At 48.5% G+C, this 24,013-nt stretch overlaps 1 protein-coding gene across 4 annotated transcripts in view; it reads left to right on the top strand.

Annotated features, from left to right (window-relative positions):
- The first annotated feature begins 969 nt into the window (after positions 1–969).
- The window catches only part of ninaC (STKc_myosinIII_N_like and MYSc_Myo21 domain-containing protein ninaC), a 132,525-nt gene continuing 109,481 nt past the window's right edge, over positions 970–24,013 (top strand). For 2 of the 4 annotated variants that reach the window (XM_077658561.1, XM_077658559.1), the window contains exon 1: positions 976–1,090. The gene's annotated coding sequence lies outside the window, so the exon portion shown is untranslated. Of the gene's footprint in view, positions 1,091–24,013 lie in introns of all 4 variants that reach the window. The other 2 variants (XM_077658562.1, XM_077658560.1) reach the window with 2 other exon arrangements.

Raw genomic sequence — 24,013 nt, 5'->3', positions numbered from 1 at the left:
GAGCAGTGTGCGCGAGGAAGAAGTTTCAACACGGTATGCGTGCTGCGTACTTCGAGAAACGACGAAGTAAAATAAATGAAAAAAATGAAACGGCGTGTGCCTGTGCCGTTTTGCAAGAGCGCCCCGCTGTGGCCGGTGGAAGTCGGCCACAGACCACGTCCCCCCCACAGTGACTTTTATGCCCCGTTCCGTGCGGTGAACACGGCTTCCGTGCGAAAGCCGGGACGCGCTTTGGGTCAAGCGATTTACACTGCGAGCGGCCTGTATTATCTTCTTTTTGACGAAACTCCCGAATCGGACTGGTTCTACGCAACCCAGGACATCGCGTATGACTAAGTTATCCCGTCAAAGGGTACGTGTTTCTTCTCGTTTCTGCTTACTCAAAACGCCGTGTCCAAAGGAGAAGCTGGGAGGTTCTTTCACCATCTCAGAATGTCCGAGAGAATATGAAATTCTGCAGCAGCAACCGAAAGCTGACAGCCCAACGTTTCATTGCCTGCAGCAAAACGATAATTATAAAAATAAAAAAAGTAAAGTAATCATACAGACGTTTGCAACGATCTAACCTAACTTAATCTCTGTATTTGACTTGTGTTCTGTCGCTTACTACGTGGGGTCGGAATGCCACTGTATTCGTCCCACGTCCATTCTGCAATTGCAGCTAATAAATGAGTTCAAGCAAAAAAAAAAAACGCATCGACTCCATCGAGTTGGCATCGTGCAGGCTGTCATGTTAACCGGCGACGGATTGTCAAAGGGACAGTGATGTAACTGCCGTGAATATTCCTTTCTTATTTTTCGCTGTCAAAGGAACCGATGCGAATACATCTTATAAGCGAGACCGTGCGCGAAGCAGGCCGCAACAAGAACGGCCAGGAGAGGAAGAAACCGAGAAAGAGTTTGAGAAAGAGCGGTTAGAGAGGGTGAGAGAAAAAGAACCGGCGGGAGAAAAGAAGCGGAAACTCGACGCCAGCGCCACCGCCGTTCCGTGCTCGCCGCGTGCGCGGAGTAGCAGTCGAGCGCGTGTGCCAGTGTGTCGTCTGCTCTCGTTGTGGATTGGCTTGGATTTCAAAACTTCGACTGCGGGCAGGCAAGTGTCTCCGTGTTTTCTGTCTGTCTTTTGTTTGTTCGACGTGTCTGCTCCGGCGAGTAGAGTGCGCGGGATTAACTCTCAGTTATATCTAAACCCGATCCCGAAAGCTCTTCGGAATGTCGCCGATGCCAGCGCGTGAGGTTCGCATGGAACCTCGTTCGTAATGAATGCGCGTGTGCGTGCAGGAGTTGAACGCGCAGCGCTTTTTTTGCAGCGCGGGGGACACAAGAAGAGCGGACGTTTTTTCAAATGGGAACTGAGCGCGGCTTCCCACGTAGCGAAAGAGACGAGAAGCGGTTCACATACAAATAAAATAGCAAGACCAAACGCGTTGAGAGAGCTGGTTTTGTGTGCTGACAAAGCGGAGCACTGTGTCGCCGGAACTTTAAACTGTGAAATCATGTGGGAAAAAAAGTACAAATAAAAGAGAGAGTGTCCGTGCAGGCTCGTGAAAACCGGATGAAATTAGTCATTACGTTTTACCTTACTTTACATGATTGTTTACGTTAGTAATGCTGCACTGCCATGCACGATTATCTAGAACTTGCATGAGCTGGGCTTTGCGCCGTGTAGAGGCTAGTTTTGCCGGTTCGCAAATTTAGTAACCTTGGCCGCGCTGTCGCTTAGAATGCGTATCTTATTCTTAGCAGTAATTAGTGTGTTTCTAACCTTGAAGCTTCTAATGAGCGTTTCGTTGTTATGTAGTACAGTCATGGAAAAGCTAAGCAGAAGTGACGGAGCTACGATCAAGAACTACCGTTGTCGCCATGTAGCCATGCGAGCACGGACCGATAATAGAATAAACGCCATCTCGAGGGTGCAGACAAGCAAGCCTCTAATCAGAGGCGACCCGAGGGGCGTGCCTTTACTGCTTTTGCCGCATAGTTTCGCAAACGTGCGTCCAGTGGCATTATTGTGAACTAAATGATATTCCACATGAAATGAGACGCAAACAGCACTCTTGCGGGGATGCTTATCTCTTTGTTGGTTCGTGTTCTCGCGGCTGGCGGCGTGGCGCCACCGGTAGTTTTTGGTGTACGCTCCATCGTTTCAGGTTACCTTGTCCACGAATGTACGCGGGATGTATAGTAGGCGCCTCAAACTGCGGATGTACGTCGCGTTGTCATCACTGTGCTGCAAAATATGCGTAAAAGGCGATGTTGTTCAACAGGTCGACACTTGAACACAAATCCTATTTGACCATTTCTTTCCCTTATTCTTGCCGGTGCACTATAGGAGCTTGCTCATCAGATGCTGCGATACGAAACTAACGCGCCAAGTGCGGCGATGGTCTGCCTGCAGCTTGCAAGGTTTTCTGTGTGTCGCGCAGTCGCCATGGAATGTCGCTGGCGTGCTTAGTCGGGCGGGGATGTAAGAGGAAGTTTCGCGAGCGCCATGTACGCGTTGCTCCTCCGTCGTGTCGCAAGCGTCCGGAGGAGGATAGCAGACGACGCGAGTCGCATACGAGGAAGACGCCGCGCGAAACTGACAAGCATCTCGGGAGCCCTCTTCGGTGCGGTGGTGTCGGATATGAGAGGCGATGTGATCCTTGTTTCTTTTTACTTTCGCAGGTTGGGGGGGGGGGGGGGGGGAGTCTTAAAATAAACACCGCGTGTCGGGGAGACGACAGCGAGGCAAGACACGACCGACGCGATCGTGTCTTTGCGCTTGTTGAAGTTGGTTTGCGATGCGTGTGTGTATAGGTATATAAATTGAGGAAGTGTGTTGAGCAGTGTATATTTCACGGCAGATTATAGTAACTTGCCGCTAGTTCCATGCAAATAATGCCCAAGCGGAAACAGATAAGACAGAACCTATTAAGTGTTTGTTGCTGTCGGCTTCGATATGCTACTGTGCATGCAGGTATATGAACTGAATGCATGCTGTGTGGTATGCATCACGGGAGGCCTGAGCGATTTACCCTTGATTCCATGCGAACAGTGATCAAGCATAAAGAGGTGTGACAGAACATACAATGTGGTTGCATGCGTTTGAAGATCCCGGGTTTTGTTGATATATGAAGTGAATGTGTATTGTGCAGCACGCTTCGCAAAAGACCTTACTGGCTTGACAATGTTGGATGCATACAATACCGAGCAATATCGACGTAAGCGATAGGTGGTGATCTGTAATTCGTAGTGAAAGTGAACAAAGAGCTTGACGAAGATATGGAACACAATGAAGAAAAAAGAACACCGCAAGCACTTTTGTTGATTTCAATTTGCCCAAACAAAAGGATATGAAGTAGGACGTACACAAGGGGCAAAATTAGCTCGGCGTGAAGTCGGCCTTAGGTAGGAAAGCCGACCAAAACTGTTCGGGCCGCCCTTGCTGAAAGACCACGGGCCGAGGTTGGGTATTGACATCGGCCTTCCAGGGGCCGACTACCCGACGAGTCTTGTCGACTTCCAGGCGTAGGGCCGAGCAGGAGCCTATATACACAACCGAGTCCGAATTTTAATTGTTTGGTAAGTGGCCCGAGGTCATTTTTTGATGCCAGCCCAAGTATGAACCGATCACTTTTGAGACCGCTGTCCAACCACCCGATATCACTGCCCCGATAACCAAGCTGTATTAATACAGCCTTCTCTTTGGTCCCTCTCCTTTGATACTCTTGCCACCTCGACAGCTTCGCGGGGGACGTTAAGCAGTTGCTACACACCCGCATCCATGGCCTGCAGATATGGCTCATGGTTTGCTCTATATTGATTGAATGAACGAATGAAGTCATTTAATTGCTTGTCGTGGTTACTCAAACAAGGGGGTAATGGCTGCATTCATTGAACACCGAGCAAGCCATGATCCGGCTGCGGACCTCTGTACGTGTTTTTGTAGCAACTGCTTAATATTCCCTGCGAAGCAATGCCACTTGCTTCAGTGCACAAGGGCTGCAAGAAAAACAAAAAGAACCATGCAACGCGAACGTTTACGCAATCATAAAACGTTTTATTACGTGAAGAATAGATCACTGTTGCGCACTGTTTTTATTTATGGAAGTAATGAACTCATAATGGCAACAATTTTCCACTCTCACTTCGTTTACTCTGCACACGTTTCAAGTGTGATTTTTCACACCGCAAAATAAGAAGTCGACTTTCTTTGCTCACGAGCACCAAACGGAACAAGTTGAAGTAGCAGGTACATACGTGGGCGTGCCAACCTAGCATATATGTTTTCTGCAGCAGAACAGTGGGGGCAATTACGTTATTATACATAAAGTAACCCAGTAAAACCAAAAGGCCGCTGCAGAGATACCTCACACATTGCACGCTGTTGTAGCAAGGTGGGAATGCTCTTCTGCAATAGAAGAACAGCGAGAAAACTGATACAGGAGTGTCCACATTTTTAATCTCTAACGCTTCTGAAAGCTTTCATGTCACTTGTGCAGTAGCTCTGTGCAGTTTCTGAGTGCAGGTAAAGGTGCCCATTAATCTGTTTTTTTGTTGTTGTTGTTGTTGTAACAGCGGTCTTTTAATCTATTGTTTTAATGCCTGCCCTTTGCCCAAAACCTTAAAGGGCACAGAATAATGCAACAGCGTAGATCTTCTCAACAAATTTTAAAAAACCTGTAATGGTGCTGCTTGCCAGACAGCTACATTGCATGATGGTAACCCTCGATAGTTTACACATTCTGGGCAAGCCCTTGTGGACCGTAATATAGTGATTAACTATGGCCTATTAGCCATCTTTCTTTTTCAAATACAAGGAGGTGGCGCGAACGTGCGGATTTACTCTCTTGTATCCTTCATGTGTTTTTTGTGAAGATCTGTTCTTGTTGGTTCACTGATATTCTTAAGCACTTTTTCCGCTACGCAAAAAGTAAGCAGTACTGATATACCGAGCCTGTGGGGGAATCTGGCCACTTGCGACGCCCCCTACGAGTCAAATAGTAAAAAAGTAAGGAGAACGGTATGTGAAATTCAATGTCCGGAAGCTGCGGCTATGAGTCACGGTGCAGTGGAGGGCTTCGGCATAGGTTGGACAAACTGTGGTCCCGCATGTCAGCTATGGGCGACGCCGCAGTGGAAAGCTCCAGGTTAGTTTAGACTGCCTGTGGTTGTTTAACAAGTAAAATTACTTGCACAGTACACGAGTGTTTTTGTATTTCACCTCCATCAAAATGGGCCTGCACCATCCAGGATTTGATCTCGCGAGCTTGGATACGCTGCGGCAGTACAGATAAAGTAGCATTTTCCTCCCCGAAACGGCTTGCCAGCATATGCAGGCAAGTTAATGTTAAATACCAAGCTATAGACTTTTTCTAAGCGATAACACCGTTGATTTGTTAGATGCCCTGAAAGGGGTCTCGTGTCGTTCCTTTAATCTGTGGCGTGGCACATTTGGGCAAACTAGCAGGTGTTTATTACAAACTAAAAAGAGCACTCGGGCCACATCCTTCACATGCAGGCCCTCATTTCAGGAACTGCGGTTGCAACAAGACTTTGAAAAAAAAAAGAAAACACTCTGTGTACAGGTGGGCTGCAAAATTAAAAAAAATTTGTGAGGAATCAGAGAAAAAAATGGGCCTACTTGTGTGCGCAAATTATTTCCTTCACTTCTTCGCTCACAAGGGAAATGTCCCACCTATTCAAAACTATGCCAAATGTGTGAATGTACAAGATTATTTCGCTTTTCGCGATATTGGTGGCTTTTTTTTTCTGTAGACTTGGTTCGCGATCACCTATTCCTCACAGACAAGAGATCAGCACTGAGTTAAGAGTGCGCAAGAGGGGCTGTCAGCTCCTTCACTTTCATTAGATAAAATTTTGGCACGAGTGATGAATGTGCTGAAATATCGAGCACACCCATAAAGCACCGCATTGACAGGAAAAAACGAACAGCCATTTCACTCTAAACATTCTCAAAAGGAGTTTGCCACAGTGAAATCTAAAACGGACAGCTCAAAGACATCAATTCTCACCTTTTCAAGCAATTCTGAAACTGTACAAGCAGAACACACGTTATTCCCAAGGAACGATCTTTCTTTTAATGTTAGAAGCAAAAAAAGAAAAAAATTTCTGGCCACACATTATAATATAACTTGGCCCCCTCAAAAACTGTTCTGAATACCAAAGTAGCTTGTCTGCTGGAAATATTTACTTAGAAGTAAATGAAATAAATAAGCTTTTAGGAACTATATAACGCTGACTTATGATCTGGTAAGAGCACCAATACTGGTAATACGCTTATTAAAAATGTATTCGATAAGATAATGTGAGCAAAAATGTTGGTATTGAATAGGCCCTTTTGGGGGGAAATATCACACAGAAAGGATGCTTACAACAACAAAGATTTTTTATCCAAATCAATATATCACAACTAAAGCCATCCACAATACAATATGGAACGGCTGTGGAACGGCCGAAACGTCAAATTACATTGTTTCAAACGTTGGTCTCTCTTTATTCACTATATATATATATATATATATATATATATATATATATATATATATATATATATATATATATATATATATATATATATATATATATATATATATATATATATATATATATATATATATATAATATATATATATATATATATATATATATATATATATATATATATATATATATATATATATATATATATATATATATATATATATATATACATATATATACGCACTTCAGCTCCAGTCTCACAGTGATTCCTTCAAGGAAATTTGGTCCACTTTAGTAGCTGCTATGTGGCAAAATTTTGTTAAGAGGTTTAACATTGTTTTATTTTCACATGGCTATCCTGATTGCTTAGCTTAGTGCCGCTCAATAAGCCAATGTTTGACACAATATTCATATATTGTTCGCAGATATATATATATATATATATATATATATATATATATATATATATATATATATATATATATATATATATATATATATATATATATATATATATATATATATATCTGCGAACAATATATGAATATTGTGTCAAACATTGGCTTATTGAGCGGCACTAAGCTAAGCAATCAGGATAGCCATGTGAAAATAAAACAATGTTAAACCTCTTAACAAAATTTTGCCACATAGCAGCTACTAAAGTGGACCAAATTTCCTTGAAGGAATCACTGTGAGACTGGAGCTGAAGTGCGTTTAAGTTGTCAATCATGAAGCACATTAGTGAGGATCGCTACGTATGGAAACTTTACAAATGCAGTATTGTGAAGTTGCGTCTAGTCGGCTGCCCACCAGGGTCCACTAAACGGCCAATGGTCGGCAGTCGGCCACGCCACCTAGGTATAATGTGTGGTACACAATAGCGCCAAGTGTCATTTGCTGTCCGCAGAAGGCCGTTATTGGAAAGTACTTGATTAAAGAGTGGCCGGCAACATGGTCACTGACACAGTGTGCTATCGGCTTTTGACGCTACGAGTATATATGTCCTTTCCTCCAAAGTCCTCACTTACAAGCTCAACCGCGCGGCTTGATTAACGTTCCCTCTAGAGACTAATGCTTTAAATGCAACTGGCACGACGCAGTGAGCAAACGTCGACGTAGCGCGTCAAATTATTCTTGTCCGATCTGGTTTAAGACACCACCTCATAAGCTCGGGGAAATTTATGACAAACTCCTCATGCTTTGCATTGCTGCTGAAAAAAAGTAAGCTAATCTGGCCGGGTGCGCTTCATCACCGCTTGAGACGCCTGGAAAGAATGCTGGTCGCGCGCTATGCAAATTGTGGGAAATGGCGCGCGCCCCGGTCAAACGGGCTCGGAGGAGATGAACACACGAAGCGACGCGAAGCACCCTGACCTTTGTGAAGACCCATGTTATCGATTGCAACTGCGATTCTGTTCGGCCTCGCTCGAGCTGAGAAGCCGGGTCTCTCGAAGTCGGCTTTCTCGACGTAAGCTCTGCATGCAGGGGTCCTTGAGAGCATTATCGAACGGCGTTCGGCTGTAGTCGCATCTCCGATGGCAGATTAACGCCGCCGCCGCCGCGCATATTTGCATGCGCGTGCGCGGATGCGTGAGACAGGTCTGCGCGATGAGCACTCCTGCATGCTCGGGTGAAAGAATTTGGGACTTCCAACTTTACTGACGCTCGCGCGATAGGTAGCGCACGTTTCGTGAGTTATCTGTTTACCGCCCTTCGGTTTTGACAGCTGCTTGTCGTTTTACTGACTCCTGTAACATTTGGTTAGTCTGTAATTCCTTGTCGAAGCTAATTCGTTACGCTTACTCGCGCCCCCTTCCGTTTTTTTCTCTTCTTTTTCGCGAAGCCTAGGCGTTATCTGCGTGCCCGTCTTAACTATATGCACCCAAATTGCGGGAAGGATTACTCGCGCTAACTGACAGATGCCTGAAAGGGCTGCGATGCATCTTCTTCAAAACGTCTGTCCGCACGAAGCCGCGTTGATATACTCTCAGAGGCGCATTCAATTTTAGAAGAACTGTCCCTGAACCGGCCAACTGGCCTGTACGGGAGGTTTTTACTCTATAGGTCGTTTCTTATGCTAATCTGGAAACTGATCTTATCTAACGAAATTCAACCTGGACAGAGCTAATGTAGAGATATATAGTTTATACCGGAGGTCTAAAGAAAGTATGTTACGTTCTGTATGCCCTACACGTCAACGTACGCCGAACAAACGCTGCAGGAAAGAAGCTACATTAACTGCACATCTGGCCACTGATTGTGGTGTGGGATCCTGGTTTGCTTTGTGTACTGCTGCTAGGATTGAGAGCAGGATAACGGCAAAGCCGAAAGGACACTTCACGAGGTATTACTGTTTTTTTTTGTCTCCTACTGTGTGTAATAGAGCAACTACGAAAAATATATGTCTCAAGAAGCGAGCATTCCGCACAAAGAACAATACAGGGACGTCGGACATACAACGCTGAACTTGCAGCCTGCGCCGACAGGTCATCAGTAGGGTAGAGTACCTGAAACGCACTGAGAAGATGTGTGACAACAAGCAAGCAGTGTCCCTGTTTCTCGTTTTGAACAGGCTTGCAATGCATTTGGAGTCATTCGTTGACCACGGAATGATAAGGTATTCGATTGCATCTTCGAACAAGCTGATTTGCTGTCATTCCAAACGCACTCGAAGTATACGTTGATTTTTAAAGGGCGATCGTGCTTCATAACGGCTTGTCGAAGGCCTTTACACGTCACCTTTACATGTCAAGAAAACGCGCTTGCCACCCGTATAGGTATAGAATTGGTGACATTACCTTAGGCACAAGTAAGGGATTTAAATATGTGGGAGTCTTTTTTACACCTGATTTACGGTGGAACAGGCACATTAACTATATTGGAAATAGGGCGGCATCAGTTCTGAGTTTCTTGCAGAGGAATTTCATTCATCTTCCAAGTAACTTAAAAACCCAGCTGTACATCAGTCGTGTTCGACCAATACTTGAGTATTCGTGTCTTTGTTGGGATCGTCACACAGCTGAGCTTATAGACAAATTAGAGAAAATGCAGAACAGGGTAGTCAGATTTGTTCTTGGAAATTACAGCCGGAAACTTAGCATGACAGAAAGCAGACATGAACATCAATGGCAAGAGCTATAAGGATCGTAGAAGAAATAATAGATTAAATTTTTTCATAACATTTATTACTCTAAAACAGGCATCAACCGCGAAAAGTATATCCAGACACCAAATTATATATCGAAGCGACTGGACCACGATTTGAAGGTCAGGGAATTTTCTTGTAGGGGGGACATCTTGCTTTACTCTTTTTTTGTTAGAACTGTGCGAGAATGGAACAGTTTGCCATCAAGCAGCGTGTATATTTCGATGAACAATGCTTTTTACCATGCGTTGAAATAATATGTAAAGTGACAGTTAACGTTTGTAGCCCCCCTGCTGTAATGCCCTACGGGCGATGCAGGTATCCAACAAATAAATAAAATAAATAAAATGGCTGTGCTCTTTTTTGCTTCTTTGGCGGCGCGAAAGCATAAAAACATTCGCCTCTCCATCGATGCCGAGAAAGATGAGGCAAACATTGGATGATAACGTGGGGATATGATACACTGAAGAAGCGCCTATACAGGAATTGCGCGCCGCGAACTGGTCACGTGACAGAAATAACAGCGTTATAGTCGGGTGCAACTATAACATCACAAACTCTGATTTAATATTTCTTCTATAGACTTCGACGCACACTACGGGATGGCTTATATTAGGTTATACGTTAGTATTAGGTTAGTTCCGAAGAAAGGAGAACGGGGCAACTAACGCTTCAGCTGCTGTACGCAGGATGGTAATCACCCGCTATATTGGCACGCTAGCTCCTCCTGTTCTTCCTCTTGTCTCCACAGGCACCGCTCCATTGTTCAGAGCTACACCGACGAGCCGCGCGTGTCTCACAGGAGGTATACGTTGCTTGTCCAACTATGTGGCGCCGTTGTGAGCGCTAGAAGGTAAAAGTTGTTAGATGAGCGCGTAATTGCTTCCCCCATCGAAAGCTGAGCGCCCGAGCCAAAAGCAGGGAACATCCAAGAGGACACAGCGCGTAACTTCTCGTGCATTCGAACCTAGGCCGAGAGCTAAAGGGCCAAACACCACGTCGTCTTTCTTCCCGGCTTCTCCGTCCGTCCACGCATTTCTTCCACAATTTCCGAACGAGGCGTTTACGAAGAGGCCGGACGGAGATATAGCGTAGGAAGGAAGGCAGGCGAAACCGCCTTGGCGGACACGAGCGGAGCCCGCAGCGAGGGTCCCAAGACGCACGCGCGGTCTGCGGCGAAGCCACGCAGTCAGCGGGAGAGAATCTGGAACGGGCCCTCACGAGCATGTAATCGAGCAGGCACGCGCCCCGTAATGGTCCGCGAACGAGCCGAGAAATGAAAGCATCCGAGCGAGGAAAAAACACAGCGGTTTTGGTGGTGGCTGTTGGGGGGGGGGGGGGGGGGGGGCGGGAGGCTATTTTTCCTTCTTGCACGTTTCTCTCTGAACACCGTGCGCGCGGCTTATATACCTCTTCGCGCCGCTCCGGAGACAGGTATATGTACGAGTGGTACGTGTACTACAACGGCGGCAGGTGTATAATCTGTTTCCTCCGAGGCACTGTTTTCACCGAGACTTTTGCCGCCCCAAACGGGCGTTGAATGCGAGTCGTTACGACAACGACGCCAGATGAAATGCGGTGCGGTTCTGGGTTTTCACCTTTTCTGTATTTTTTTGTTTATGCCGGATATCGGCGTGCCTTGCGAGAAGGCCTGTACCGTGTGTAAGTGTACTCCGGGACGCGGCGTGACGTCCTCGTTGCGTTTCGTGTGCCTATAAGTACGTTCTTATCTTCTTGCTAGGCTGTTTTTCTCTCTCTCTCTCTCTTTCCACAGGCACTGAGCGTGTAGAGCGGCTATGCTCCGTAGAAAGTCGCTCAACGAATGGGGCAAGGACACGCGCGAGGCGGAAACGCGAGGCGCGTTTCGTACGATCCGCGTGCTCTTTCGATTAAGAGGCGAGCCCCTCGAAGCGAGTAAATCACGCAGCCGTGATATGCTGGAAAGTTTGCCTCTGCCCCGTGCTGTGGAAATCACAAATGACACCCCAAAGTCTCGCACGAAGGCTTGCGTGTCTCAACGGACTGCATAAAGCGGGGTTGTTGATGATGATGGGACGTCGTTGAAACTTGTGGGGAATCAGGTATACGGTAGCCGGCATTTGCACCATCTAAGCGACGTAATTGTATACATCAGAGCATTAGTGCACCATAAGGATTCGCCGCTCTGTGCGTATTTGAATGTAATTGCACCTGCACTGTGCCTTCTTCATACCCAGTAATTATGGACAAAAGCATTTCTGAGCGGGAAACCATTTATGGACGTAATTTTTTCATATAATATAAGATTTCACTTTAACAATCAATACATCCGCAGATCACCTGACGGCAGTCTTGTATATTGTTTCTATCCACTTTTTTGCTATCGTCAAAAGAGTTCATCATTGGTTTTCTATGGCAGTCTTAACTGCTCTACGCGATCGCTGGAAACACTTTAAAAGAAAGATTTTGCTACATACCACAATAATGGACCATTGCCTCCAATATTTCCATAACAGTGTCTTGCAATTTTGCAATTTTCAAAATGTTTGCCCGAGAAAAGCTGGACTTGTTAACCGTGTCCAGCTGCTAAGAATCCTCAGCTTGCACTCTGACTGCGAATAGTAGGACTTGTGACGTCACCAAAGGCTAACGACACCTTATAGCGTCACGCCTCATTTGCGGGAACTCTTGACCGTGAACTATAGAAAGGAATAAAAGATCCGTGGTACGTATTGCATGGTGGAGGGCATTCGAATCTCGGCGCCATTTCGCTTTCTAAATCATCGTTCCCTCCGACAGCGTTTTCTTCAGGCTCCCACGGGCTGCTTGCTACTCGCCCGCCGCGGCACAGCGTCGGCATCGCACGCAGGAAGACTCTTCGCGCTGCAGGCGTCCAGCGGCAATCACCCACCAGAAGAGGTGGCCGCTGTGCCTTTGGCACAAGGTAGAGGGGGGACCCGTAGGAGCCAGTGTCCACGAACGCTGCAGCCGGGCCCGCGACCATTGATGCGTGAAGCCAATGTGCGCCTCCCAATGACAGCGCGTCCACTTTTCCAGGCGAAGTAGGGTCAACGACCGCACTGGCACCCATGCTGCGCTGCCTGGGGTATATATAATGCAAGCGCTGTTATATTGCGCAGGCCTTCCGTTGTTATTCGTATTTTTCTCCATCAAAGATCGATGCATACACAAACAAGGCCACGGCTCATTGCACGCGAGAGCTATTTCGCCTGTAGGCCGGAGAAGGCGAACCATCCCTGCAGAGCAGCCCCGCTCTGGCCTGTGCGCGGCGAACCATTGCGTAGCCGAAGCCGTGAAGCTGCATTGTATAGTTAGCGCGGCAAGTGCATGACTGAGTCCATTCCAACCACAAAACAGCTCAGTAGCGTTAAAGGCCTCGTTGTCCAGAAAATCCGTCGTCGGCATTTGAGCGAAAAATCAAGAGCATAAATCTGGCAGATGGTACTCAGAGAGCAGCCTAGGAGGCAGGTGGGCCACCTAGATCACGTGACATTGCGGCGTTATCACAACCTGCCCACCGGATAATGAGTAAACAACTGCCCACCGTAGCAGGTGGCAGTTAAATTAGTTTGTCGGAAATAGCTACCTGGGCGCACACGGCCCACCGCGGGTGCACCTGCCACCGAAGGGCAGTGGCGCATCGCTTAACCGCTGCACCACTGCACCAGGAAAGGTATGAGGAGTCCCAGGGATATATGAATTTGAAGTATGCATAGTGACCTTCTACGTATATTGGAATTAACCCATTACGCTATCGCGTCATACTCTTAAGGCGGTGCTTAAGTGTCGCCTCCAGTTTTTGTTAGGTTCCCACCTTTTTTGTTGTGACCTTTCTCTTGCGTTTCATGAATTACTGTCCTGCAATGCAGAAATACATTCTAATAATGCTTGCGCGCCAGATTTTCATGAGCCCAATTTTGCGCCCGCGCAGCCAAAGATCACCTGGATACATCCAGGTCCAAGCTTGCACGGTTAACAGTGAAGAGAGCCTCTGTCTTTGTAAGCGTATAGTCAGTATGCATGGCGAAGTATATTAGCGTAGACAGCGCACATGGCTGCGTAGGTGGGAGGATAGGTTATCCATTTCTTGCAGGCTAGCTTGGAAGACAAAAGAAGTGTACGAAGAAGAAGAAAATAGCCCTTGTAAAATACATGGCTAACAACAACAACAACAACAGACAACAACAACAACAACAACAACAACAACGACTTGGGCTTTGTTAAGACCCCGTCAGAAGAGCGCATCACGGTTTCCCGGATATTGCGAAGGAGCACGGGCTCACTTTGAAAAGGCCGCAGACATTTTCACCCTGTGAGATCCTCAAGGAAAAACCACGCCAGACTGGATACGAAAAACGAAAACAAGAAGGAACAACTAGACAGACGTGCTTCGTCCGTCTAGCCGTTCTTTTTGTGTTTTCGTTTTTCGTAACCAGTCCGGAGCGCTGTTTTCTAAAGAATGATAAACCAACTAGCCTCGCTTGTTGCCCTCGTACGCAAACAGCCGCCTATACCACCACCGTTGGGAGTAGTCGACTTTGTGGCCGCGGTAGAGTAAACAAACCGGGGTAAACTGAGCGGGCCTAAATGAACAGGATGCAAGGTGCGATGGCACGGAAAAGTTGCCGAACAAAGAAGGTCATAAGACAACAACAAGAAAGTGCTACGACTGCAACTACGACGACGACAAAGCGATGATCTACACGTGGTACTACTTCAAAGAAAACAACATCAAGATCGCAGTACAAAAGCGACCACAACGATAGCCTCGACATTGTACGAGAAGTTCAGCACAATGAAGGCACACTCTTTAGTAATGGAATTCTACCCCACGGCTTGGGCCGTATACCCTACCTCTTAAGATAGTGCGCTAGAGGACAGCTATTGTTTACTCCCTTTTTATTTATTTATTGTTTAGATTGCATCAACCTAGCTCTGCAAAGGCAAAAAAAAAAACACCCTTCACATTGCACAAGTACAGGCACAGCATGTACAACTGCAACGACAACGACAGCGTCAACTTTGTAATTTGTACTACAACAACACCAAAAATCCGCCGAGAATGCTAGCTAAGCAAGATGGAGCTTCATCTTTGCCTGCACAATCCCAGTACACGACCTCTGCGTGGAATGCCCACGATGCTTAGGATGCGTCCGATGTAAGCCGGTGTATATTTACCGCGAGAACTGCCGCTGTCCTGGGACGACCGGCGCGTTCGCTACGGGCACAGCCACACCGCGTATAGAAGGCGACCCCCGTTCCGAGGGGGGCTTCCTTTTCCTCATCTGGGCTCGAAATCTTGCTCGCTGATATTGTATCTGCGGGAAACCGTTTTTAGGAAAAACCAGTTGACCCAGTCTCGAAGCGCTACGTAGGTATTTCTATTATTATTGCTTTTTTTCTTTTTCTTTCCGCCGACTTCGACGGTGCCGGCCAGTCAGCTCCGTACGTGGCCCCGGCACAAAATGCCCGGTGTTCCGCGGACGCAAAGCAGAGCGAAAGAAGAAACCAGCGCGAACTAATAAGGAAGCTGTGGGAAGAGAGAAGAAATAAGAAAGAGAGAAATTCGTACTTCTTGGAGTGTGGTCGCCCCCTCCTCTGCCTGCTCCCCGTGCGTTAGTGGCCGCACGCGCACATAAACGATGGTACTATGAAGAAGATAGAAAAAGAAGTGTGCCGCGCGATCAAATAAAGTAAGAAGGGCGAAAGAAAAGAGGAGGGGGGGGCACACGCTCACGCGCACAGCTGCATATATAGCGTTCGACCGGAGCGCAATGAATGAGAGACGCGGGGCCCAATTGAGAAAGTAGGTTTCACGCGAGCCTGTTTCGGCAGTGGTGGTGGTCCCCCCACGTTATGTGGCACCAAAATCAGTCCGCCGCTGAGCACACTATACAAGGGCAAGGAAGCGAGGGGGGTGGAGAGAGGGAGAATTCTCGCAGTAGACTGGGTAGACCGATCTGGGGGGAGACCTTCACCTTTTGCGTTGACCTTCTTCTATACCACGCACGCCCACCGCGTAGCGAATATTCGCCCAACGAAATCGGCCCGTCGTGCACGTGAAGCTGCTCGGTCCACTTCTGTCCCGCTTCCCCACGCAGGTCGGTCGGTCGGTCAGCGGAGTTTCGCTAGGCGTGCGTGGCGAAACGAATTCCCCGGCTCACTGCGTGCCCGAATCAGTTTCGGAAGAACATTGGTTTCGCCGAAGGAAGAACTGATATCGGCGGCGAGGCTGTTGCTGGTCTTGCTCCGGATAGGCACGGAACGGCTGTTAAACTCTACTCTGCGGAATCGTCGGGGTCGCTCAGCCGCGACTTACTATATGTAGCCCCGCAGCCAGTGGGCAAGAGGTCGTGGGCTTCGTGCGGTCGGCAGTAGTGTGTGGCCGCATTCCAACTGGAGCGAAATGTGAACGCAGAACGACGCGCTGAGATTCACATCCTCTCCTCATACCTCGCCGGGTGTCTGAAATTGATGCGGATTCTTGAAGTGCAGCTCCTCCTTCCCTGTCAAGGCACAATGTAGTTTTTGCAGGAAAAAAATACACAAAACTTTACTCTCTCTGCGTTAACGTGAGAAGTTGGGCTATCTGGTACGTGTTCTATCGCCACCTATCATCGTATTTATTATCTATCATCATTATACCTTTATTTTCTGGCAACATGATGCTCAAGTAGCAACTTGAGACGAAAGGTACAGGTGTTCGCACTGGCACCGAGACGTTAGATACTTCCCTCGTTGTGTATAGGGCCCAGATATGAACGCCATGCATAACGTTGCAAGTGAGTGCTCCCTCTTCATAGCTACACGAAAAAACGAACCCTTTCTTAAACGTCGCATAAGGCTAAACGAAGCCACTATTCATTCGTAGGCGATATATAGATATTACTTTTTTTTTTCATAGCTGAAGCTAGCCACACCATCAATCCGTGAATAGAGGTTCGTTACAACAGCTCTCTCTCTCTCCCTTCCCCTTTGTCTTTTCCGCTGCCTTCTGTTCTGACACCATAAAGTTCTTTACACGCGCTCCCATCCAAGGACGCGGAGGTTGCCTCGTTATCACGGCGTGTGAATGTGTCAACGGAGGTGACGTACGCCCTGTATTGTCTTCCAGTCAGCCTGTCACGAACAGCATGCGTCGCGCTCCAATTTTCTATGTTTTTTTGCTGCCGCATGTCTCGCAGGCTGTTATGTGGGCGCACTATCTGTAGTATTTTACGGATCCGCGCATACAGTCTAATAACGACAATCAGAATGGCTGTGTTCGCGACCTGAATAAGCGCTTCCGAAACTGCGTGGTTCTTCACACCAAGGCGGGCATCGAAATCGCACTTTAATATTCATCGCCTTTAGCTGGCGACCACTTTGCACAGTCGTGGGCAAAAATTAGAGACCCCACCCCTCCTCGTGGTCCGAAGCTTGCCCAACAAGTTTCGGCTACATCGCGCCAAAATACGTTCGCTTTCGAGAAGCTTGCCGGCAAAGCAACACCCTCCAGTGCACATAACTCGTCAACATAGCCAACATTCGTTGGGCTAGAGCGCCGAGGGTAACTGCGTTTTCGAAATTCTAAAAACTGATATGGATATTGCTTAAGGTGGCTACACTCCTCTCAGTAGACAAGGAGAGTAACAGTAATAGTTAAGAAGTGAACTGCTCAATATTAGTTACCCAGCCTACTGGTTAGCAGGTCTTAGCTGTATTCTGGTGTACTACATCGCTGTAGACAAGGAGGGTAACAGTAATAGTTAAGAAGTGAACTATACTCAATATTAGTTATCCAGCCTACTGGTTAGCAGGTCTTAGCTGTATTCTGGTGTACTACATCGCTGTAGACAAGGAGAGTAACAGTAATAGTTCAGAAGTGAACTATACTCAATATTAGTTACCCAGCCTACTGGTTAGCAGGTCTTAGCTGTATTCTGGTGTACTACATCGCTGGCAATGCTGTGCCGAAGAAAGCACTCTTCTAACTCAAAAAGAATATTTAAAAAAAACTTTGCTAAGTCTTACGTGAAACACCCTGTATACGAAGTGTTTACGAAGCGGTCGAGTATTCTATGTGACGCTGTCACGTGGTATTAATTCGATATTCATCCAGTGAAACTTCGCGTGTTCGCCCAGCTGCGCAGTTAGTGACGAGGGCAATGCTACACCTATAGCCTGCCTCGATAAATCCGCACCACGTTGTGGAACCTACGGCTGTATCGACGGACCGAACCTACGAAACTTTATGCCCGTAACAGCGGCTCACGCGCTGTCCACGTAGAACTTTATGAAATCAATTCCTGGTTACGTAAGGCATGGCTTGCACGGAAGTTCTTCAGTTCAACCAGTCACAAAACTCTGAGTTATTATTAGGCCGCACACGTGGTCAGTTTGGGCAGGTTAGAAGATTATGGCGCCGCCTATGAGCTAGAGAGTCCTTCATCGGTGGCGTCTTGCAGCTCTCTATATATACATACCTTGAACAGTCCAGGGCAGCTAATATTAATGTCACAAGTATCGTGATAGCTTCGTTGCGGGCCTATAGCGTTAATGTGTTACAGAAACTCTTGGGTCCGCCAAGTTTTGAATCGATAAGTGCCGCAATTCTAGTGCATGGGTCCCGTGGGGAGTTTAACAATTGGTATGATAAAACCCGCTGTCTTCCATTAAGGGCTTCTGGAAGCCCCAGCGTCATTATGCGAAGAATCGATGCACTGATGGCGCCGATGTTCCTCGCACGCTCCGCGAAGAAACATGCAGCCTTATGACTTCCGTGGTGTCCATCCGTCCCAATGGTCGACGGACGGCCCACGCTCTCAATACGTGGAGAAGTCACCCCGTACGAAGCTGACTTCGCAGCCGAGTCTCAGTTGCCCGTCGGGCTCTTCTCGTGTACGCGAAGGCGACGACTGGTGTGGCAAATCTGAAAGTGTAATGGCCCATGCTAATCGGCCATTGTTCCGAGATCGGCGACCGCGGGACGGGCGCTCAGTGAGCCTTGACGGTGCGCCACCGGTGTGTGCTGCACCAGCGACGGCGGCGCCAGTCATGCGGCGGGCGCCTTCTGCGCCTCTTCCCTGGGCGTCGTCGACGCCGACCCGTTACGTGTGTGTGGACAGGGGACACAGCAGCCGCACGCGGGGGCCGACAGCGGAAGTGCACGCTCGCGGGCCGCGAGCCGTGCTGTGACGCTGTTGAGTTACGAAGCAACTGTACACGGCGCGTGTCGGCGGGGGGTTTTCCGGCACGATGCTGTCTATGGCCGCGGAGATGTAGCGGCTATTGCGATGCTGTCACTCGGCTACTGCAACCCGCTGCCGTCGAAATGGGGATCAGGACTACACAGGCTCAGTCACCTCCTCTCCCCTTCCCTTGCAAGTCGTGGGCGGCCTGTTACTGTTTTAATGAGAAAGAGTGAGAGAGAGAGAGAGAAAGGTAGAAAGCTTGCTGTCACGAAGGTTGGAGAGGTCAACCGCCTGCAACTCCAGACTGGGGAGGGGAACCACAGAAAAATGATAGTGAAAACGTGATGTGGTGTCGTCATAGTACATTAAGCTACACACACAGTGTCCAGGGCAGTGCACTGTTTTCGATGGCTGGTGCGGAATGCACGAGCTGGAAAAAGCGCCTCGTTATGTGTTTCTTAGCAGTAAGCAGTTACCACAATTACGCCCCATTGGCTCAACAAGGGCTGTCCGGGAGGCCGTATCTTACAGCGCCCCGAATCTAGTTCGCGTGGTGTCTTTATCTCACGTGCACCGACACCTTAGCATTGGATGATTCTAGCATTTCACTGTTGCCGACATGCGGCTGCTGCTACGATCAGGTCACGATCCGGTGACCGCTCCTTTTCAGGTGCCGTGCTAAGACTACGCAGTAGGCGTTTCCTTCGGGCAGTCGCTGCAGTATGAAATGATTATTACAGAGCTGTTTAGCATGGAAGAAGCGTAGAATGACCCCGGTTACTTTTCTATCGTTACTTCGGTGCACGGGCAGCATTCCGCCATAAGTATTCCGCTGAGTGTATAAGCAGCCGTCTTGTCACGGAAGACGTTCGGATCGCGTCTAGATTCCTCGGATGTAAATTTTCTTTTTCTATGCTTATTTGATAACGTGTAACGTGAGAGGGTAACGGTAAGCGTTATCCTGGGGCGGCATCGAAAATCAACACTCTGTGTGACCGCTAGGGAAGGTATTCCACTGGGTATGAACATAATATCGAAGTGTTACAAAACTTATAATGATCAAACAACAGCATATTTACATGCAGCTTTACTGAAACAAGCAAACACAGATTATTTTATCACAGAAGTTCACCTTTTTTTCCCTAATTTCCTAATTGTTCGAAGTATTTATCAGTGGTCGTTACTGTACGCATGACCTGAAGATATTGAGAAATAGAGACGCATGTAAGCGGTGTCAATAATAATTGGTTTTGGGGGAAAGGAAATTGCGCAGTATCTGTCTCATATATCGTTGGACACCTGAACCGCGCCGTAAAGGAAGGGAGAAAGGAGGGAGTGAAAGAAGAAAGGAAGAGAGAAGTGCCGTTGTGGAGGGCTCCGGAATAATTTCGACCACCTGGGGTTCTTTAACGTGCACTGACATCACAGAGCACACGGGCGCCTTAGCGTTTTGCCTCCATAAAAACGCAGCCGCCGCGGTCGGGTTCGATCCCGGGAACTCCGAATCAGTAGCCGAGCGCCCTCGCCACTAAGCCACCGCGGCGGGTTTAAGCGGTGTCAAGTAATCACTTTTATGTGCGGTAAAAGTATACTATAAAACGAGTTTTGAGTTGAGTCCATATTTAAAAAAGAACTCAAAAATGGAGACAGGGAGACGATAACTGTATGTTATAGGAGGTTCACCTTCAGCAACGTTGTATCTGCCGTTTGGAACAGACATTTGAGCTCTCGCAACGGTGAGAACGCTTGGAGACGACAGCGACTGACTGGTGCGCCCGATGACACAGGGTCCGCGTTCCGACCAAACACTGACGGCTAGAGACACAACCAAACCTCTGGACTCACATCCGCCGAGGTTTGTTTGACCACTCACGGACGGCCGAGGGGTGTCGTGTTCGCAGGCATGTTTATGTAACGCAACATCAGCAGGCTTTGCATAACAACCGCACGGCGTTATAGTGAGAGCCAGTGTACACGCCTGTCCTTGGCTTCGGCGCAACGACAGTAACGGATTGCGCGCACCATCTGGGACTGTTTCCAGTGGCTGCGTCACCCAAGGGCCGCTGCCGTGTGTGGTGCTACGCGCATGAATCCCGGGCTTCAAGGCGAACGGGCGCGGCGTGTGATGGGGCCGCACCCATGCTGATGGCCGTTCGGCACTACTGGCGTCCTCGCCAGGTTGACTAATTGTTCACGCATACGGCTTACGCATAAAATTTGTAGCTACATATCGACGGCGTTCTCGATGGCTCTGGATAGAGGGGACCATTTGGTAATCGCACTTCGAACCGCTTATATGGCGCGGCTTATATCTATGCGCAACTTTCCGCTTCCAACACTTCAGCCTCAGCAGCGCCATTACGAACTAGCCTGCGTTTGCGTGTATTCTGTCCATCAGTGGTTATATTTAGTTCTGCGCGAAACGGCAGTTTGTCACCTGTGGGATCTAAACTGCGCCCAATGAGCGTGAGTTGTCCTCGTGAAAGGATGTAACCGCATGAATGTTAGCTGAAGGCTTAGGCAGTAACGTTTCTTTGCCAGCAAAGCGTCTTGCTAACGCGCCAATACTCCTGTAATCATCTGAGTTTGTAACAATGACAGTGGAAAAAAAAAAAAGGAAAATATTCGCCGTTTACTGTATCAAAGAGTGAAAAACCAATGGCGGCGTGTAGAAAGAGGCAACCCTAAGTACTGTTACCATGCTGTTGCCACATGCATAGAACGCACAACGTAAAGGGAATCATTGCGCTAGCACGGTGCAGCTTGACGACAATCAGCCCGCTCTGCGAAACGCCGCTGTGCGCGCATGCGATCCACAGTCGCAGTTACTGCATCCCGCTAACCGCAGGCGCCATTACGCAAGGCTACACGGCTCCGCGAGCGCGTCACTGCCGCATTTGCTAAGCGCGTATATATATAAACGGTCTCCGCATGAAGTTATGCGCGTTGTATAACAAGCCATCGAACAGTGCCGGTATAAACAAGAAATGAAGTAACATAAAAAGCAACAATCGACTTCCCACGGCGAGTGGCAGCGCATGCAAGACGTTATACGAGCGATCGTGTCGCCGTCGTCCAAGCCCCCCCCCCCCCCCCCCCCCCCCCCCCCCCTCTCTCCAGGCTCCACGGGGGCCTCGGTGCCCGCCGCGCGGAGTAGCGTGGTCGCAGTCGGCTCACGACGCCCCGCTGTCACGCCCAGTCACGCCTTGCGTCCGAAACGTCGAAGCTGGCCGCCGCGCTGGCAACAGTGGCGCCACTGACGCTGTCCAGCGGCTGAAGAGCGGTCGCCTGACCGAGTTTCCATTGTCATCGGCCCCGCGGTGCGTTGACCTCGCCTCTCGGTGTCGAGGCTGCGGCGATGGCCGTCCTCCTGAAGCCGCGCCGATATGTGGGACGGTGCCAGCGCTCTGCTCAGAGCCAGCGGCGAATGCCACCATGTAGCGCGGCTTCTGGCGCGAGCGGGACGCCACACCGAGGTAGCGCATACCTGCCCATTCTCGACTGCAGAGGAGCTCGTATATGCGCGCGGGCGCGCATTTCGGGTGGATTACGGCCGGCCCCGATGTACGCGAAGGATAATGCGAAGTCATTGTTAAGAACATATTGTCTAAGGAAAGAACAGGCGATCGCGAGACGCATCGCGGCGTATGGTAACGACGCTATTCACTTGTGGATGACGTCAGGGAGGACAACGGAATCCAGGTCTGACTATGGCGACCTTTCCCTTTCTTGTTTGCCGGCCGCATTTCGGTGGGCGTAAATGCGAGAACGACCATGTGTGTGGGCGAGATTTTGGAGCATGTTAAGGAGTTCCCCCTCCCTCATCCCTCTCATCTACGGGCTCGAGTATCGCTCCATGGGCGGGCAGCACCGCGATTTTACAATCTCGACCGGCTGCCTAATCTGCCAAGTCAGACAATACAGCCATTCGCAACTGCCATTTGTAAGCTGTCCGTTGCGCAGAAATCTGAAGGCATCAAACTGGGTTCCTCTTTCAGAAGGAGGCCCTCGTGAAGTGAGCGCGCTCGGTGGTAGCTTGTCAACGGCGCCGCGTACAGCTTGAAAAAAGTTTTTTTTCTCTGTTTTTTGGCGGAGCGACTTTCGCGTTCCACTCGTACGTGAGGCAAGATATGTAAAGTGCTGCGCAAGCATGTAACTATTCGCTGATCCAGTGCCTCCGTAAGCCTCTTGAAGCAGACGTAGAAGTAACGAGGGGAACCTAAATACCACTTAGCTTCTTTCTAGAGGCGATGCAGTAATAACGTCTATCAATGTGGCCACATGCATACACGTGAGCTGTACTTCGTGGATTTGCCGTTGCAGGGGTCACTCATGGTGGCGTGGCATTCTGCACCCGATTGGTTGAACCCCCCCCCCCCCTCCTCCTCCTCCTCCTCAGAAAAAAAATATACGGAAACTTTAAGGAATTGCGCCGTTCACGCGCCACAGTCGGCAACCACATGCGACGGACGCATGTTTGTGGCGTTCGATGTCCGACAAAGACGTCTCCGTTGTCCACCAGCTTGTAGAATGCGATCAGTCTCCCGATTCTTTCGTTGCCTGCGCAGCGTATACGTATAAGGCTGGCTGCCTGGTTATGCAATTAAGATGAGTGAAATAAAAGAAGAGAGGAGGGGAACCGTGGAACAGTGAAATAGGTTCACCGTGTTCTCGTGCTGCACGCGACACGTGGTGTGTGCGCGCGCGTATTCTGTGCATAAACCAGCAGACCCTACTGCGAAGCGAACGCGGTAAACATGTATAGGTTGCCAGGCTCGAAAGCAACAGTGCAGCTGAAGCGGATGCCTTCGCACGGCGCGAGACAAGTGTTAGGCGAGCAGGGAGCTACGTGTCTCCTGTAAGCGGCGCCACCGCTCTCGTTAACGCAGAGTTGACGCCGCACGGAGAAAATGATGAAGTGTCCGAACACATGTGACGTCATACTTGCTAACTTCGCTATGCGACATGCGCACACTTCCCTGTTAAAAAATTGTTGCACTTGCTCAGTCGCTGAAAAGATCAGTGTGTGGAAAGGAACTTAGTTTAGCGGCTCATGCACGGCATACTCACTAACGTCGAAGATCGCACTAACTTTGTATAGTGTCCTTCTCGTGCCTGATATTTATTTATTTATTTATTTATTTATTTATTTATTTACAAATATTGTTAGCCCTTGTGGGCTGTTACAAGGTGGGAATGGGAAAATTAGTCA

The sequence above is a fragment of the Amblyomma americanum genome, chromosome 3 (assembly GCF_052857255.1).
Source record: "Amblyomma americanum isolate KBUSLIRL-KWMA chromosome 3, ASM5285725v1, whole genome shotgun sequence".
In the NCBI taxonomy this organism is placed as follows: domain Eukaryota; kingdom Metazoa; phylum Arthropoda; class Arachnida; order Ixodida; family Ixodidae; genus Amblyomma; species Amblyomma americanum.
Note: the sequence above shows the minus strand (reverse complement) of the source record. Positions and strands in the feature narration are given on the sequence as shown.